Source organism: Macaca thibetana, chromosome 13 (genome assembly GCF_024542745.1).
Source record: "Macaca thibetana thibetana isolate TM-01 chromosome 13, ASM2454274v1, whole genome shotgun sequence".
Classification (NCBI taxonomy): Eukaryota; Metazoa; Chordata; class Mammalia; order Primates; family Cercopithecidae; genus Macaca; species Macaca thibetana.
In genome coordinates this window covers 52,904,064-52,923,935 of record NC_065590.1, presented here as the reverse complement: position 1 = coordinate 52,923,935, position 19,872 = coordinate 52,904,064, and the positions used below count along the sequence as shown (strand labels likewise).

General features: G+C 42.8%; 1 protein-coding gene and 1 non-coding gene across 2 annotated transcripts in view; both read left to right on the top strand.

Annotated features, from left to right (window-relative positions):
* Positions 1-19,872, top strand: part of ACYP2 (acylphosphatase 2) — a 914,175-nt gene that overhangs the window by 633,922 nt on the left and 260,381 nt on the right. The gene's annotated exons all lie outside the window — the stretch shown is intronic.
* Positions 3,043-3,104, top strand: LOC126934523 (U7 small nuclear RNA). Its single transcript, XR_007718988.1, has one exon. It is a non-coding gene; the product is annotated as a U7 small nuclear RNA (small nuclear RNA).

Here is a 19,872-nt window from a genome sequence, read left to right as displayed (position 1 = left end):
GCCATGTCAGGCCCCAGTGTGTGATGTTCCCCAACCTGTGTCCAAGTGTTCTTAGTGTTCAATTCCCACCTACGAGTGAGAACATGTAGTGTTTGGTTTTCTGTCCTTGCAATAGTTTGCTCAGAATGATGGTTTCCAGCTTTATCCATGTCCCTACAAAGGACATGAACTCATTCTTTTTTATGGCTGCATAGTATTCTTTGGTGTATATGTGCCGCATTTTCTTTATCCAGTCTATCATTGATGGACATTTGGGTTGGTTCCAAGTCTTTGCTATTGTGAATAGTGCCACAATAAACATACGTGTGCATGTGTCTTTATAGCAGCATAATTTCTAATCCTTTGGGTATATACCCAGTAATGGGATGGCTGGGTCAAATGGTATTTCTAGTTCTAGATCCTTGAGGAATCGCCACACTGTTTTCCACAATGGTTGAACTAGTTTACAGTCCCCATCAACAGTGTAAAAGTGTTCCTATTTCTCCACATCCTCTCCAGCACCTGTTTTTCCTGACTTTTTAATGATCACCATTCTAACTGGTGTGAGACGGTATCTCATTTTGGTTTTGATTTGCATTTCTCTGATGGCCAGTGATGATAAGCATTTTTTCATGTGTCTGTTGGCTGCATAAATGTCTTCTTTTGAGAAGTGTCTGTTCATATTCTTTGCCCATTTTTTGATGGGATTGTTTGATTTTTTCTTGTAAATTTGTTTAAGTTCTTTGTAGATTCTGGATATTAGTCCTTTGTCAGACGGTTAGATTGTAAAAATGTTCTCCCATTCTGTAGGTTGCCTGTTCACTCTGATGGTAGTTTCTTTTGCTGTGCAGAAGCTCTTTAGTTGAATTAGATGACATTTGTCTATTTTGGCTTTTGTTGCCATTGCTTTTGGTGTTTTAGTCATGAATTCCTTGCCCATGCCTATGTTCTGAATGGTATTGCCTAGGTTTTCTTCTAGGGTTTTTATGGTTTTAAGTCTAACATTTAAGTCTTTAATCCATCTTGAATTAATTTTTGTATAAGGTGTAAGAAACGGATCCAGTTTCAGCTTTCTACATATGACTAGCTAGTTTTCCCAGCACCATTTATTAAATAGGGAATGCTTTCCCCATTTCTTGTTTTTGTCAGGTTTGTCAAAGATCATATGGTTGTAGATGTGTGGTATTATTTCTGAGGGCTCTGTTCTGTTCCATCGGTCTATATATCTGTTTTGGTACCAGTACCATGCTGTTTTGGTTACCATAGCCTTGTAATATAGTTTGAAGTCAGGTAGTATGATGCCTCCAGCTTTATTCTTTTTGCTTAGGATTGTCTTGGCAATGTGGGCTCTTTTTTGCTCCATATGAACTTTAGTTTTTTCCAATTCTGTGAAGAAAGTCATTGGTATCTTGATGGGGATGGCATTGAATCTATAAATTACTCCCATTCACAATTGCTTCAAAAAGAATAAAATACCTAGGAATCCAATGTACAAGGGATGTAAAGGACCTCTTCAAGGAGAACTACAAACCACTGCTCAATAAAATAAAAGAGGACACAAATAAATGAAAGAACATTCCATGCCCATGGATAGGAAGAATCAATATCGTGAAACTGGCCATACTGCCCAAGGAAAACACTTCTAAGCAGGCACCTGAATGAGAAGGGGTTAGCCAGATAAAGCTGGAAAAACAGAGCTCCAGGCAGAGAAAGTGGCTTCTACAAAGACTAGTAAGAAAAACCTGGCCGGGCACGGTGGCTCAAGCCTGTAATCCCAGCACTTTGGGAGGCCGAGACGGGTGGATCACGAGGTCAGGAGATCGAGACTATCCTGGCTAACACGGTGAAACTCCGTCTCTACTAAAAAAATACAAAAAACTAGCCGGGCGAGGTGGCGGGCGCCTGTAGTCCCAGCTACTCGGGAGGCTGAGGCAGAAGAATGGTGTGAACCCGGGAGGCGGAGCTTGCAGTGAGCTGAGATCCGGCCACTGCACTCCAGCCTGGGCGACAGAGTGAGACTCCGTCTCAAAAAAAAAAAAAAAAAAGAAAAACCATTGTATGTATGGTGTTGAGTATTTAGGCAGTTTATGAGGATTAGAGCCCAAGGCAAACTAATCAGAGCAGTCTGAGCTGTGTGAAGTCTGCAAAATTAATCAGGCCCACAGATATATGAGTGTGGGAGTATGGTTAGGTCCCTCACTCTTGCCTGTGGGCAATTTTTTTTTTTTTTTTTTTTTGAAACAGGGTCTTGCTTTGTTGCCCAGGCTGGAGCACAGTGTTCTAATCAAGGCTCACTGCAGCCTTGACCTCCCAGGCATCAGCGATCTTCTGACCTCACCCTCCTGAGTACTTGGGAACTCGGTTGTGTGCCACCATCCCTGGCTAATTTTTTATTTTTTTGTTTTTTGTTTTTTGGTTTTTTTGGTAGAGACAGGGTCCCACTGCGTTGCCCAGGCTGGTCTTGAACTCCTGGGCTCAAGTGAACTTCCTTTCTCAGCTCCCAGTGAGTTAAGATTACAGGTGTGAGCCACAATGCCTGGCCTACCCACACATTTCTGTATGAATTTCCTTTCAGGAGAGTGGGGAAATGATGAAAATTGTGTGTTATATAAGGTTTTGCCTAATGGGTGAGAACCACTGGTGTAGACCATGCTGAAGACAATCGGGAGCCCCTGAAAACGTTCAAGCAAGGGAGTGACATGATCAGACCTGCATTTTGGGAAGATCGCTCTGGTTGTAATGTGGAGAACAGATTGTAACGAGCCAGCCAAGGTAGCATGAAGACCAGCTGGATGGCTGTTGCCATATTCCAGGTGAGAAATGAGTATGGCCTGAAGTAAGGTGTTAGTAACAGAAATAAAGAAAGAACATAATGATATTTTCTCCCTAAATTCTCTAAAGAGTTAGCTTCACTTTCCCAGAAATATATGCTGTCAAGACCAAATGAATGGTAATATTTCAGACATCCTGAAAGATAATGGGGAAATACAGTTATGTGTCGCATAATGACATTTTGATCAATGATAGACCAAATATAATAGTGGCTCCATAAGACTATAATAGTAGTGTTACAGCTCTTTTAGAATTTGTCAAGCAGGCTTTTTGGTTTTTGCCAGAAAGCCCAGAATAAAAGAAAAGACTCTGAGCACTTTGTGAGGCCAAGGTGGGTGGATCACTTGTGGTCAGGAGTTTGAGACCAGCCTGGCCAACATGGTGAAACCCCATCTCTACTAAAAATACAAAAATTAGCCAGGCGTGGTAGTGGGCACCTGTAATCCCAGCTACTCGGGAGCTGAGGCAGGAGAATTGCTCGAACTCAGGAGGTGGAGGTTGTGGTGAGCCGGGATCATGCCACTGCACTGCAGCCTGAGCAACAGAGTGAGACTCTATCCCCCACCCCACCCCCAAAAAGACTATAATACTGTATTTTTATTCTACCTTTTCTGTGTTTAGATATGTCTAGATACATGAATACTTACCATTGTGTTACAGTTGCCTACAGTATTCAGTACAGTAATATGCTGTACAGGTTTGTAACCTAGGAGCGATAGGCTATCCCCCCTGTCATCTGGATGTGTAGTGGGCTATACCACCTAGATTTGTGTAAGTGCAGTCTAAGATGTTTGCACTACGATGAAATTGCTTAACAATGCATTTCTGAAAACACATTCTCAATATTAAGTGACACATGACAGTATGTTTACAACAGGGATGTTTCCCCTATTTCTCAAATCGTATCAACAGTGTAATGGTTAAAAGACTAGACTCATCTGGGCGCAGTGGCTCACGCCTGTAATCCCAGCACTTTGGGAGGCTGAGGTGGGTGGATCGTGAGGTCAGGCATTCGAGATCAGCCTGGCCAACATAGTGAAACCCCGTCTCTACTAAAAATTCAAAAAATTAGCTGGGCGTGGTGGCAGGAGACTGTAATCCCAGTTACTCAGGAGGCTGAGGCCGGAGAATCGCTTGAACCTGGGAGGTGGAGGTTGCAGTGAGCTGAGTTCATACCACTGTACTCCAGCCCAGGCAACAGTGTGAGACTACGTCTCAAAAAAAAAAAAAAAAAAATCTACACTCTGGTTAAGAGGTTTGAATCCTCACATTCTGACATTTAAGAGCCCTGGCCTTGGGCAAAATCCCTCAACTTCTCTAAGCCCCAGTTTATTTTTCAGTGAAATGGGGATTTCAACTGTTGCTACCATGTTGTAATTTCATGAACATAGGTATTCACTTCACCTACTTTTTAGACCAGCCCTGGCTCTAAGTACAGACAATTTCAAAAGCAAATTGTTCAGTTATCTTTTGAGTAGTGGTATTAAATTTATATTTAACCATCTACATGATCAGAGTTTGACCCATTTGTGACAAATTTCGGACAATTCTAGGATTAGAATGGCTGCCTATAATTTTAGGTTATAGAAGAGAGTGAAACTTATCTGTTGGCACCAGGCTTTAACCCAATGGTAGATGTTCCCTTCTTATAATTTGTTAACATTTTGGGTGATCATGAAGTACTTTCTAAGGACTTGGGAATGAGGAAATAAGATTGCCTTCTGAGAATAAACTGTAGGATCAGAGCAGAAAAATACTAAATTTTCTGAAGTAGACAGGCTGACTCTTAGGCCAGCTAAAATGTCAGCAATATAATTAAATATATATTAATATAGCCAAAGATATCTGTCAAAAAAGGATTGATTGGCCTAGGTAAACATATAGACAAAACTGGCAGTACCTCTCCAAGTTTAGAGTAGGGGAAAGAAAGTCTTAACCATTAGCATACATATTTCTTTCTTTCTGTTTTTTTGTTTTGATTTGCTCTGAGGCAGGGTCTCGCTCTGTCACCCAGACTGGAGTGCAGTGGCATGATCTTGGCTCACTGTAGCCTCCGTCTACCGGGTTCAAGCGATTCTCCTGCCTCAGCCCCCCAAGTAGCTGGGATTGCAGGAGTGTGCCACCAGACCTGGCTAATTTTTATATTTTTATTTTTATTTTTATTTTATTTTATTTTATTTTTTTTTGAGACAGAGTCTAGCTCTGTTGCCCAGGCTGGAGTGCAATGGCCGGATCTCAGCTCACTGCAAGCCCCGCCTCCCGGGTTCACGCCATTCTCCTGCCTCAGCCTCCCGAGTAGCTGGGAGTACAGGCGCCCGCCACCTCGCCCGGCTAATTTTTTTTTTGTATTTTAGTAGAGACGGGGTTTCACCGTGTTAGCCAGGATGTATATTTTTAGTAGACAGGGTTTCACCATGTTGACCAGGCTGGTCTCGAACTTGACCTCAGGTGATTTACGCCCACCTCGGCCCCCCAAAGTGTTGGGATTACAGGCATGAGCCACCGTGCCCAGCCTAAAGTCCCTTTTGCCATGTAAAGTAACACTCACAGGTTCTGTGGGCATCTTTGGGGGACTTCTTCAGTGTGCCACGGGGTCTTCTAGCCCATTTCCATATATCTGATTATCTATCTTTATTGTTACTGCTGAGCAGGATTCAGATTATGACTTGACTTCCCACATAGGCTGTCTACGGAGAGAAAATGCACAGCGCATTCAGACCTTGAAGTTTCTGTCCCCATGACAGAGATTTCTCATGGTAAGTTTGTAAAGTGTCTTCTGATGGTGAATTGGCTTCTCTTTGCCTTGACGTCAAGGAGAAAATGCACTAATCAGGCAAGTGAGAAAATTCTCGTCCATGTGAGAGTTTAATTTCTCATTGTAAATGAATAAAGTGGCATTTGGATGTCTAGGATCTGTCAGGGCCTACACCCAGGACATTGGCAGGACTGTTTGTGGGCCATATCCTGAAAAGTGGACATCCAACTATGGTGCTCTGGTACCTCCTGCATGGCCCCTGCGGTCTTCCTTGGATGACACCTTGACTGCTTCATGGTCAGGTCTCTCTCCTCTGATTTCTAGATCACTCACTTAAGAGGACGAAGTAATGTTGTCCCTAATTTTATATATATATATATATGCGTGTGTGTGTGTGTGTATATACACACACACACATATATATATATACACACACGCATATATATATATATATATAGAGAGAGAGAGAGAGAGAGAGTTTTACATTGAGTTTCTGGCCAAAGGACCTAACTAATATTTTTTAATGTAGAGAAAAACTCCTTTAGAAAATATTTCAATGGACATTAGAGTTTTGTTTTGTTTTGTTTTTTAAGACAGGATCTTGCTCTATCACCCAGGTTGAAGTGCAGTGGTGCAATCTTGGCTCACTAGAACCTCTGCCTCCCAGGCTCAAATGATCCTTCGGCCTCAGCCTTCCAAGTACCTGGGATCACAGGTGCCCACCACCATGCCTGTCTAATTTTTTTGTATTTTTGGTAGAGACAGGGTTTCACCATGTTGCCTAGGCTGATCTCAAACTCCGGTTCTCAAGTGATCCACCTGTCTCAGCCTCCCAAATTGCTGGGATTACAGGCATGAGCCACCACGCCAAGCCTGTTTTGCTTTTTTGAGACAGAGTCTTGCCCCGTTACCCAGGCTGAGGTGCAGTGGCATAACCACGGCCCACTGCAGCCTCAACTTCCTAGGCTCAAGTGATTCAACCACCTCTGCCTCCTGAGTAGTTAGGACCACAGGTGTGAACCACTATGCCGAGTTAATTTTTAAATTTTTTGTAGGCATGAGATCTCACAATGTTGCCCAGACTAGTCTTGAACTCCTGGCCTCAAGCGATCCTCCCCGCTCAGCCTCCCAAAGTGCTGGGATTACAGGGGTGAGCCATAATGCCCAGCCTAAAACATGCTTTTAATTAACTTAAAAAAGTGAATAAAATGTATAGTAAACTTGAAATCAGAGTGCTTTTGAAAGAAATGAAATGTAAGACTTTTAACCTAGGTGGTTATCAATGGTCATATCAGAAGATTGAAAATATCAACATTATAAATGTCAAACTATAAGAAACTTGAAAATTCTTTTAGGAATGTGAAGGTGACTTAGAGCTAGCAGGTGCTTTTCACTGTGTGCATCAAGCAGATTGGAATAAATATTTCCCCAGGGTGTAACAATCTCCTAAGCTTTCTCTCCTACACAGTGAAATTACTACAATCTAATATTCAGTGTTACCAACACCTTCCCTTACATAATAAGGAAATTAAAGCATAAAGTAGGAAAAACAAGCTGGATATATTGAGACAACTCTGGATCAACACTTCCTGGAAGGTGGGAGGACGGATTTATTCCAACCTCTGAGCCTCCTGATTCAAACATTTGTTTGGTTGTCCTTGGCCTAGGATGCCTTTATTTTTGGCCTGGTGAACACCTCCTCATTCTCCAAGATTCACATTAAGTATCAGCTTCTTTGTGAAGGCTTCTTGCACCCTAAGGGTAAGTTGACCCTTTTCCCATCTTCTTTGTTAACACTGCGTACTCTGTATTTTTTGCAAATATATCTTACTTTCCACTATATGTGAGCTTCTTGAGGGCAGGGATTTAAATATATATATGTATTTTATTTACTTAACATAGTACTTACTAAATGCCCGGTGCTATTCCAAGCACTACTTAAATATTCGGTCATTTAATCCTTGTAATAGTCCCATGAGGTTTATTATTATCTCCATTTTGTAGATGAGGAACCTGAAGTGTAGAGTGTTCAGTAACTTTATTCCTCCTTGTTTCACCAGAACCTAAAGGTGATTCTTTGCATACAGTAGGCATCCGTTCATTCAATAAATATTTATTGAATACTATATATATATATGTATATATACTCTTCTAAGTGCTAAGATACAGCAATGAAAAAAGATGAAAAAAAACCACCACCCTTTTGGAGCTCACATTTTGGTTGTCAGAATAAGAAAAAAAAAAAAGATAAATAAAATAAACATTTGTTCCATAGGTGGCAATAAATTCTGCAGAAAAAAAAAAGCCAGTAAGTAGGAAAAGGAGCACTTGGAATTGCAATTTTGGATGGGTTAACAGGGAAGGGCTTACTGAGAAGGAGATATTTGAGGGAAGGAGGTGAGTGAGTGAGTGAGTCATATCTGGGGGAAGAACATCCCAGGAACAGCTAGTACAAAGGTCCTGAGGCGCCTGGAATGTTCCAGGAACAGCAAAGGGTGGGGAGCGTGCTCCTAGAATAGAACAGAGAAGCGGGAAAGAAGTAGAGGATGAGGTTGGGAGGGAATGGGCAGTGAGCAGAGCATGTAGGGCATTAAAATAAATTTTCAAGTTGAACTTTTACTAAAAATACCTTTGGAGGTTTTTTTTTTTTTTCTTCCAGCCTACATCATGCTTTTCTTTTTTTCTTTTTCTTTTCTTTTTTTTTTTTTTTTTTTTTTTTTTTTTGGGACACGGTCTCACTCTGTGACCCAGGCTGGAGGGCAGTGGTATGATCTTGGCTCACTGCAACCTCCACCTCTTAGGCTCAAGCGATCCTCCTGCCTCAGGCTCCCTAGTAGCTGGGACTACAGGTGTGCACTATCATGCCTGGCTAATTTTTGTATTTTTTGTAGAGATGGGGTTTCATGATGTTGCCCAAGTTGGTCTCGAACTCCTGGACTCAAGTGATCCAACCACCTCAGCCTCCCAAAGTTCTGGGATTACAGGCCTGAGCCACCACATCCAGCCCTTTGGAGGGCTTGGAGGGTTTTTGAGCAGAAAAGTGATCTTCTTGAATTTATGTTTTTATCAGTATCACTCAGGCTTCTGTGTTTTAGACTTATTTTCTGTTTTTTTTTTTTTGTGTGTGTGTGTGTGTGTGTGTGTGTGTGTGTTTTGAGACAGGGCCTTGCTTTGTTGCCCAGGCTGGAGTGCAGTGGTGCAATCATAGCGCACTGCAGCCTCAAACTCCTGGGCTTAAGAGATCTTTGTGCCTTGGCCTCTCAAAGTGCTGAGATTAGAGTCATGAGTCACTGCGCCTGGTCCAGGCTTCTGTGTCAAGAAGAATCTCAGCATGTCAAAGATGGAAGCTGGCAGACTAGTTTGGAGGTTCCCACAGTAATTTAGGTAAAAGACAGCAGTGGTAGTAGTGGAAGTGGTGAGAATTGGTCAGATTCTGGACGTATGCTGAAGGTTAATCAGACAGATCTGCTGATAGGTCAGATGTGAGGTGCGGGAGGAAAAGAAGCATCCATATGACTTCAAGGCTTTGAACTCTGCAACTGGAGAAGAGAAGAAAAGGAACAGGTTTGGTGATAGCACAGCGGTAAGCAGCAATCGGGTGTTGAGTTTAGGACTTGTTAAACTTGAGATGTCTATTATTCAAATGATAATATTAAGGAGGCAGCTGGATGTGTGAATCTGGGGTATAGGGGAGACATGCAGACTGGACACTGTTAGCACATCCTAGATGATAGTTCAAGTCATGAGATTAGAGGAGATTGCCGAATGAGTCAGTCAAGATGGAAAACAGAAGAGGTACAAGGGCTGGGCCGGGCGCGGTGGCTCAAGCCTGTAATCCCAGCACTTTGGGAGGCCGAGACGGGCGGATCACGAGGTCAGGAGATCGAGACCATCCTGGCTAACACGGTGAAACCCCGTCTCTACTAAAAAATACAAAAAATCTAGCCGGGCGAGGTGGTGGGCGCCTGTAGTCCCAGCTACTCGGGAGGCTGAGGCAGGAGAATGGCGTGAACCCGGGAGGCGGAGCTTGCAGTGAGCTGAGATCCGGCCACTGCACTCCAGCCTGGGCGGCAGAGCCAGACTCTGTCTCAAAAAAAAAAAAAAAAAAAAAAAAAAAAAAAAAAACAAAAAAAAGAAGAGGTACAAGGGCTGAATCTTGGGATGCTCCAAGTTTTGGAGGTCAGAGAGATGAATAGGACCCAACAGAGAAGACTGACAATGAGCAGCCAGAGCAATAGGGGAAAGGTTGGATAAGTGCCCTTCTAAAAGCTGTATGGAAAGTAGTTCAGAAGGAAAGAGTAATCACATTCTACTCAGCGATCAAGTAACATGAAAATTGAGGCTTGGCTGTTGGATGTAGCAACAGGGAAGTGGAGGAGACCTTGACAAGAGCAATTTAATTGAAGTGGATTGGATACATAACTGACTATATTAGGTTTAAGAGAGATATTGGACATGGGGAATATAGACAACCCCCAAGAAAGAAAGAAATGGAGGTAGTAGCTGAAGGAGGAAGTGAGGTCAACAGAGGATTTTTCAAAAATGGGAGAAATAATGTTCATAGATTGGTGGAAAAGATCCAGGGGAAAGGGATGAGCTGATGCAGGTGATTGAGAGGAGAATTGCTGGAGTGATGTCCTTGAGTAGGTGGTGTCAGGTTCACAAGGAGAGCAGTGACCTTTTCTTTTCTTTTCCTTTCTTTACTTTTCTCTCTCTTTCTTTCTTCTTCTTCTTCTTTTTTTTTTTTTTTTGTATTTTTTTGTAGAGATGGGGTTTCACCATGTTGCCCAGGCTGGTGTTGAACTCCTAGCATCATGCAATCTGCCTGCCTCTGCCTCCTGAAGTGCTGGGATTACAGGCATTAGCCATCAAGCCCAGCCAGCGGTGGCCTTTCCTAGGGGCACGGAGTGTTCCTCTACAGTCACAGGAAGGAAGCCCAGAATATGGGCATGATGCAGCGGTGGGTGTTTGTGGGAGCTCTCTTCTGATTCATTCTATTTTCTCAGAGAAATAGGAAGCAAGGGCATCAGAACGATGAGGGGAGGTGAGTAAGTAGTTGAGGTTTGAGGACAGAGAAGGTGTGAAATAGTCACCCAGGAGAGTGGGAGAATAAAAGGGCCAGGGAAATTCAGCGTGATTGTTAGCCGCATTAAGGGCCTACTCAAAACTTATGATTATGAATTTAAAGTGAGATCTCTTAGTATGGTTTGATTCTTCACTAGTTGCATTTGGCTGCACAGGTGTACGACTGGACTACGCGGAATGTCTAACAAAGGTCATTGTTTAGTCAAGTGAGTATCTCAGTGTCAGAGGGGTAAGGGAGCTAAGGGTACATCCAACATAATATAAGTGAATTTAAGCTGGATGAGGTATCAAATGAGCGCATACATGAAAGAATAAATTGTTTCCCTACTTAGAATGCATTTTTTTTTTCATTTTATTTTATTTTTATTTTATTTTTTTTTGAGACGGAGTCTCGCTCTGTCGCCCAGGCTGGAGTGCAGTGGCCGAATCTCAGCTCACTGCAAGCTCTGCCTCCTGGATTTATGCCATTCTCCTGCCTCAGCCTCCCGAGTAGCTGGGACTACAGGCGCTCGCCATCTCGCCCGGCTAGTTTTTTGTATTTTTTAGTAGAGACGGGGTTTCACCGTGTTAGCCAGGATGGTCTCGATCTCCTGACCTTGTGATCCGCCCGTCTCGGCCTCCCAAAGTGCTGGGATTACAGGCTTGAGCCACCGCGCCCGGCCTTTTTTTCATTTTAGAGTGGGGTCTTGCTCTGTCGCCCATGTTGGAGTACACCAGCATGATTACAGCTCACTGCGGCCTCAACCTCTTGGGTTCAAACAGTCCTCCCACCCGAACCTCCCAAGTTACTGGGGCCACAGGCATGAGACACCTCACCCAGCTCTGGAATTCATTTTTTGTCCCCTGTCCATTGCTTCAAACTCACTTTATTCTTAGTGGTCCATATAAGAACTGTACTCCCCAGAAAACAAGCTTAATGTTAAGCTAGTAAACATTGCTCTTGGATCAGAATAATTTAAGAAGAGCAAATTTTATATCGTAGGTCATGGTGTACAGGGGTTATTCTGTTTAAATTTTTCCTTAGATTGTTTAGAATTCTTCTTCCATTCAAATTGTAGCTCATTCTGGGAGCAAAACACACTGACCCAGGATAGATGCTGGAGAGTGACTCACAGAAGTTTCCACAAACATACAGCTTTTTTTTCTTTTCCTTTTTGGCCAGGAGTCACTATTTTTATTAGTGTCTGGTAAATGATACTTGAGTAGATCCTAATTAGGGGTGTGTGTCAAAGGGCATGATGGTGAGGGGACCCTTATTACCTTTGGGTCCCTGTTTGGCTTCAAATTTGTATTCAGCAGGCGGAAAGAGAGGCAAATGCTACCATCTGTCCTTGGCCAGGGAAAACATATTTACAATGCAGACTCTCCTTTCACTAATCCAAGCTGGAGATCAGACAGAACCAAGAAGCAACGTGGAAGACCAACCAATCTTTCTTAGGAACCTAACCACATCAGCACACCCACCATTTCCACCTCCCTATAATTTAAATATAGCACAAAATAAATGCTCTGTCTACCTTGCTCTACATAGCCATCAGTCCATGCATAGCGCAGCCACTCCCTGACCAAAGCCGTGTTACTATATGTGGCCAGGGACCTTGGTGAATATGGGGTGTGTGTGGTGAGTGTGTGTATGTGTGTGTGTCTGCTATTTTAAAACTAGTGGCCTAAAAATAGTTGTGTACACATAGAAAATGCATGCTGGTTGAGTGGTTGAGTTCAGGATTGCCAAACCCCAGAACTCAGCCTGGGAGGATGGCAAGTATAATACATCTTATTCTATTACCTGGATATCTTAACCAACGGACAATCAAAAGGATTCCAATATACAGGCACTCCTACTCAGACCAGTGGTTCTCAACAGGGGCAGGACCACTTTTTGGATGTGGTTTGGGAATTATGGGTGCATTTTTGGTTATCACAGTGATTGAGGGTGTGCTCAGTGGTATTTGGTGGCTGGGGCCAAGACTGACAGATGTGTGGAACAGTTCCATAGAACAAAGAAACTGTTCTGCCTGACTTTCAAATGCCCTGCAGGGCATTGATATGGATGAAAAATCTATTTATAATTATTTCAACATAGACCCTAACTCCAGTTTTCTTTCTTCTTTATTTTATACTTATGGCATTATGCAAATTAAAACTTTTTTTTCCTTTGCGAAATTAGATTATATGATATATGAATTTCATTTAAAATCATGAAAGCAATGTTTTATTATACAAAGGGGATAATGGGTGTGATATGATGGAAAACTACCATGCTAGATACTTACGTGTATCCAGACATCCTTCCTTGGCAAATTTACAGGTTGTCTATAACTGCATCTAACCTTATTCATAAAAGGTAGCAATGCATCAAACCCTGCAGTCCACATTTAAATCCTAAGGTGTGAAGAGTCTCGGCTGGGGGCTAGCTGTGATTCCTCCTCCTTATCCCAATTAGGAGGGAACTAAAAACAGGAACTACCCACATTTTTTAGGGAAAAGGAAATCACAGTAAAAATGTGTGTGAGGATGGGAAATCAAAAGCTCCAGTTGGTGACAGGAGCAAGGGAAAGGAGAGTTTGGGGCTGGCCATCAAATTAAGCAGAAAGCCCCATCAAGGACAGAGACGAGATTTCTCTTCTAGACCTCCACCTCCAAATACTCCTCTGCCACAGATGTACACACACAGCCCATTGTTGTCTCTAGAAATGTCAACTGCAAGTCACAGTTACTCCATAGACACCACAAACAGACTCCCTTTGTTCTCAGGATATGTGTTTACACCAGAATATGTCATCCACTCAGCTCCAGACATTCCACTGAATAAAGGTGCCAAGGGAAAGTTTTGGAAAGGTTTTCAGAAGAAGATCTAGGGCTGAGTGCAGTGACTCATGCCTGTAATCCCAGCACTTTGGGAGACCGAGGCAGGTGGATCACTTCAAGACCAGCCTGGGCAATATGGCAAACCCCTGTCTCTACCGAAAAAAAAAAAAAAATTAGTCAGGTGTGGTGGCACAGCGCCAGGCTGAGGTGGGAGGATCACCTGAGCCCAGGAGGTGAAGGTTGCAGTGAGCTGAGATTACACCACTGCGCTCCAGTCTGGGCAACAGAGTAAGACTCTGTGCCCCTAACCCCTCCCCACCGTCAAACAAAGAAAGAAGATCCTGGAAGGCAAATGGTTTATTAATCAAGACCCTACAATTACAAGGATATGAGGCCTTTTCCCATAATTAGGGTGAAGCAGCTGCAAATAATCACGGCAGGAGGGAGTAATGCATGACACCACCTTTTTTTTTTTTTTTCTGCAATGACCTCCTGTCACATCTGCTGCCATGTTTTATGCCAGAAACTGCAGTGGAAAGTGGTTGAAGGTTTGTTGTTGTTATGAAACCATCCCTATAAACTTTACAAAATTAATCAGGAAAGAAGGGAGGGACAGTAATGAAAATAAACCTAGCTTGCAGCATAGTCGGCATTAATCATGAGGTCAGCTCCCTCTTTGACCTGCTTCCTCATAGTTGTTTAGTGCCTGTTGTATTAGAATTTCATAGATCCTGTTACAAGATTATAGTTCCCCTTACGTGCTTCATCGGTAACAACTTGAACATTATAAAACTTTGTTTTCCATTTGAGATATTCCTTCAGGTCCTGCATACCAATGAAACTGCTGACATCAGCTGGTCTGAAGGACCCCAAAAGGAGCTGACTCACCAAAGAATGCAGTTTCCACATCCTAATGATTTCATCCCCTTTATTCCAACTGATCAATGACCCCAATTTTCCAGATCCTCACCCTCTATGATCCCCTTAAAAACTCCAGCTTATAGTTCCTTGGGGAGATGGATTTGAGGGTCACCTCTCATCTTCTTACTCAGCACCCTGCAGCCATTAAATTCTTTCTCTGCTGCAAGCACTCCTGCCTCAGTGTATTGGTCTGTTACTATGCAGTGGGGATATGAAACTGTTGGTCTTGTCACAGTTTGTGTTTTGTTTTTAAGAGAGAAGCAGGCTAATTAAAAGAGAGGTTTTAGGGAACAACCAAAGAGACGGTTTGATATTGAAAACTCATAAAATTGTGGAACACTGGCCAGGCACGGTGGCTCACGCCTGTAGTCCCAGCACTTTGGGAGGCTGAGGCAGGCGAATCACGAGGTCAGGAGGTTGAGACCATCCTGGCTAACATGGTGAAACCCCGTCTCTACTAAAAATACAAAATATCAGCCAGGTGTGGTGGCAGTCACCTGCAGTCCCAGCTACTCAGGAGGCTGAGGCAGGAGAATGGCGTGAACCCGGAAGACAGAGGTTGTGGTTAGCTGAGATTGCACCACTGCACTCCAGCCTGGGTGACAGAGCGAGACTCTGTCTCAAAAAAAAAAAAAAAAAAAAAAAAAAGGTGTAGAACACTTTCTGCTGCTCAGTATGATGTGAAATCTCAAGTAAAAGGATTGGCTAGGCTGGGAGTAGTGGCTCATGCCTGTAATCCCAGCACTTTGGGAGGCCAAGGTGGGTGGATTGCTTCAGCTCAGGAGTTCTAGATCAGCCTGGGCAACATGGCAAAACCCCATCTCTAAAAAAATACAAAAATTAGCCTGGCGTGATGGAACACACTTGTAATCCCAGCTGCTCAGGAGGCTGAGGCAGAAGAATTACTTGAACCTGGGAAGCAGAGGTTGCAGTGAACTGAGATTGTGCCATTGCACTCCAGCCTGGTGACAGAGCAAGACTGTCTCAAAAAAAAAAAAAAAAAAAAAAAAAAAAAAAAAAAAAAAAAAAAAGGAAAGGAAAGAAAAGAAAAGTAATGAAAGCAAAAAAGAAGAAATAAAAAAAAGTTGCTTGAGAAATACATGTTGTTTGTCTCCAGGCTGGATCTGTATCTCCCATGGATCAACGTAAGACCTCTTTCAGTGGAGGTATGGTCTGGTCAAAATATTTGTTGAATTAGGTTGAGGCATGGGGATGAGGCCACAGTGGAGGAAAGTGATATGGCCAAGAGCAGGGCCAGCTTCAGAGGTGTATGACCAGTCCAATCACACAGGGCCCTGGGCTTAGAAGGGCTTGCACCCATTGGTTCAATGCCTCGCTATTGCCATCTTGAAATTATTAATAACTTTTGAATAAGGGGGCCACATGCTTTCATTTTGCACTGGACCCTTCAAATTATATAGCCAATCCAAGTCAAAAGAGTGAACATCTGAGTCTGAGAGAGCTGAGTTCAAATCCGAGTTCTACCATTACCTAGCTGTATAATCTTGGGCAACTTATTTAACCTCTTTTCATCAGTAAAATAGGAACCCTGGTAGTATCTACCTCATAGGACTGTTGTGAAGACTAACATAAACTATATTGCAGTTTTCATTAGATATTATTGGTGTTATCATCAGTGACAAAGATTTAGATGACATTGCAAAGGCACAAAGGAACTAAGGCACCAAGCAAGGCTGGATAACTGTTTTCTAAACCCATTTTTGGGATACATTTCTGCTCTGGATGTATATATTGACGTCACCATCTTGTGGCAAGACAGGCCAAGATAATTTTCCTAATTGCAGGCTTCACTGACACATTTTGTGCCAGAACCGCAGGAGAGTAGGTGTTATTTCAAATCTGTGAATCATCACCACACACTCATGCACAGCATATTTCTTATAAATTTAAAAGAGTTGAACTCTAACCAAGATAATGGAGACATTATTTTAGAATGTAGAAATATGCCCATATAAAGGCAATTTGCTATTGAAAATACTTATTTCTGCTGCGTGGGCCTGTCGAGCCATTTTATTTGCCATACAGTTATTGAATGCAATATTCCCCACCAAAGAAGGTGCAAATCAGAAAATATCATCAGACCCATTTTACTAGGACTACATACTAATTACCACCTTGCCATGAATACATTGATTGTATTGTATTAGAATATGGTTTGGGCTAAGTTAGGAATGAAATGTGGAGGTGAGGCCAAATGGAAGCATATTCTTCCTTTTTGACTGAATACCCCCTATTAGTTCCTTGCTTATTACTATAATTAAAAGTAGTCTTTGTCAGTACTAGTTCTTTTAAAATTATTTCTGAAGTTGAGAACAATTTTTTAAAGTGTGAAATGGATTTTTAAAAAAGGTTTTAATACATTAAATATATCATGAACTTTCTACTTAGACAAAAGACCCCAGCTACCATACCATGATAAGAAATTCTCTCCCGAAGAGTTGAGTCATGGTTCTGGAAGAAAACTCATCAATGGCTAGGGAGATAGAATTGACGCTGTGATCTGGGAAGTGAGTTCCTTCCCCCAACCAAGTCTGGCTCCATGGTTGCATGTGAAGGTCAAGTTGGTCTTCCAAGTCTCACTAAGCATTCTAACCTTGGGCTTCACTCTATTATTAAAGTCATTAGAATCTGATAAATGTAGTATTATTCATTTAGAGATGATTTTTCCTAATTTAATATTTTGCTTACAGAAGTTTTTGTAGGCCAGGCGCAGTAGCTCATGTCTGTAATCCCAGCACTTTGGGAGGCTGATGCAGGAGGATCCCTTGAGGCCAGGAATTCGAGAGAGTCTGGGCAACATAGGAAGATCTTGTCTTTACTAAAAACAAACAAAAAAAGAGAAGTTAGCTGAGTGTGGCGGCACATGCCTATGGCCCCAGTTACTCAAGAAGCTGAGGTGGAAGAATTGCTTGAACCTGGGAGGCCGAGGCCACAGTGAGTGTGATTGTGCCATTGCATTCCGGCCTGAGTGATGGAGTGACTTTTGTCTCAAGAAAAAGAAAAAAATTAACCATGTGTTAACAGCTGCATAGCAAATTTACCATTACAGCCACTTTTAAAAAATTAAATCAAGTAGTTAGTTAATTTTTTTAGAGACAAGAGTCTTGCTCTGTCACCCTGCTGGAGCGCAGTATCACACATAGCTCACTCTAGCCTTGAACTACTGGGCTCAAGGGATCCTCCCACCTCAGCCTCCAGAGTAGCTGGGATTACAGGCACATGCCACCATGCCCTGCAACCATTTTTTTTTTCTCCTGAGACGGAGTCTTGCTCTGTTGCCCAGGCTGGAGTGCAGTGGCGCGATCTTGGCTCACTGCAAGCTCCGCCTCCCTGGTACACGCCATTCTCCTGCCTCAGCCTCCCGAGTAACTGGGACTACAGGCGCCTGCCACCACACCTGGCTAATTTTTTTGTGTTTTTAGTAGAGACGGGGTTTCACCATGTTAACCAGGATGGTCTGGATCTCCTGACCTCGTGATCCGCCCGTCTCGGCTTCCCAAAGTGCTGGGATTACAGGTGTGAGCCACCGCGCCCGGTCCCTACAACCATTTTTTAAGTGTATAGTTCAGTAGCGTTAAATGCATTCACATATGTGGCATTTTAAAAGAGGTCTTCAGTGCCTAAATATGCAGAATTGTTTCCAAATCTTTTAGATAATTTAGACACTGACAAAAGGAAGTGACAGACATGGCTCTGAAATTCCCAGGGAGTGCATTTTTAGGGTTTATGAGAGAGCACCTCATACCAGGCAAGGGTAGGTACACCTCAGGGCTCAGCAGGAAGCAACAGCAGGGACAAGGACAGAGATTTTCTGAGAATTTGCCGTGTGTCAGTCTCTGTTCTGGGATAAGTAAGAAATAATGAACTGGGGCCAGGTGCAGTGGCTCACACCTGTAATTCCAGCACTTTGGGAGGCTGAGGTGGGCAGATCACTTGAGGCCAGGAGTTCGAGACCAGCCTGGGAAACATGGTAAAACCCTGTTTCTTCTAAAAATACAAAAATTAGCCAGGCGTGGTGGTGCATGCCTGTAATTCCAGCTACTTGGGAGGGTGAGGCAGGAGAATCGCTTGAACCCAGGAGGCAGAGACTCCAGTGAGCCAAGATCGTGTCACTGTACTCCAGGCTGGGTGACACAGTGACACCCCCATCTCAAAAAAAAAAAAAAAAGAAAAGAGTAATGAACTGACTAGTGCTGCCCCTGATCTTTCGTGAATCCTTCAACCATATTATAAGACTGCCTCACTTCCTCAGACACTTGCCCCTATCAATTGTGTCTTTTTCTTCCCTGTGATTTTATCCTTTCTCTCTCTATTGGCTTTCTATCCACATGTAAATAGCTGTTTCCCATTTTAATGAAACAAAATAAACCAAACCAAACAAACAAAACCTTCCCTTGTCAAAATCCTCCCTTTTAACTTTATATTCTTTTTGTGTTTGCTCACTCTTTAATGTAGGGTTTCTTTTTTCCTTTGAAAGCTGTGCAAGCATGGGCATGGTTGCAAGTCTCAAATCATTTCCCAAGGCCTTTGACAAAAAACAGCAGTCCTTGCCCCTCTGCTGCTTCTTACTCCCCCCAAACTACTATGAATACTTTCTATTCTTTCAACCAGTAATTTTTTAAAAAGAGTATCTCCTCATCTCAGAATAACAAGCTTGCTCACATTTTTCCAGCTTTGGCCATTGGGAGCCCTTTCAGATTGGCTCCACATCCCTCTTGTTTTCTGAGCACTTCCTTTCTTCCTGGCACTATACTTACTTTTTGCCAAGCTTGTCTTGTATTTTCCCTTGTTCAGCCCTGGAATCATCTATTTTCCAAGGAGCCCTGGTTTCTTTCATTGGAGAGTGGTTTTTAGAAACCCAAATCTGGGCACAAGTGTGCTCATTGCTACTGGACGGACACTGCTTCTAGGCCTTCTCAGTGGACAGAGTTAGGAAATAAATGAATGTATTTCTATGTACAGTAAGTCCTTACTTACCATCAGTAGGTTCTTAGAAACTGCAACTTTAAGCAAAATGACATATAAATAATCCAATTTTTTTCTTTTTTTCATTAGGACCTCATGATGCAACAGTAGAAACCATTTTTTTTCCATCAACGGTCTAAAAAATGATGTTTAATGAAACATTATTTGAGGACCTGCTGTATATTGTTTCCTTTAAAGTTGCAAAGTCTTCCACGTGCTGTGGTCAGGTGCTGTGGCTCTTGCCTGTAATCTCAGCTACTTGGGAGGCTGAGGTGGGCGGATCATGTGAGGCCAGGAGTTTGAGATCAATCTGAGCACACATAGGGAGACTCCCATCTCTAGAAGTCATTAAAAAATTAGCAGATGTGGTGGCACGTGCCTGTAGTCCCAGTTACTTGGGAGGCTGAGGTGGGATGATCTCTTGAGCCCAGGAGTTCGAGACTGCAGTTAGCATGATCTCTGGTGCATTCCAGCTTGGGTGACAGAGTGAAACCCCATTCCTGAAA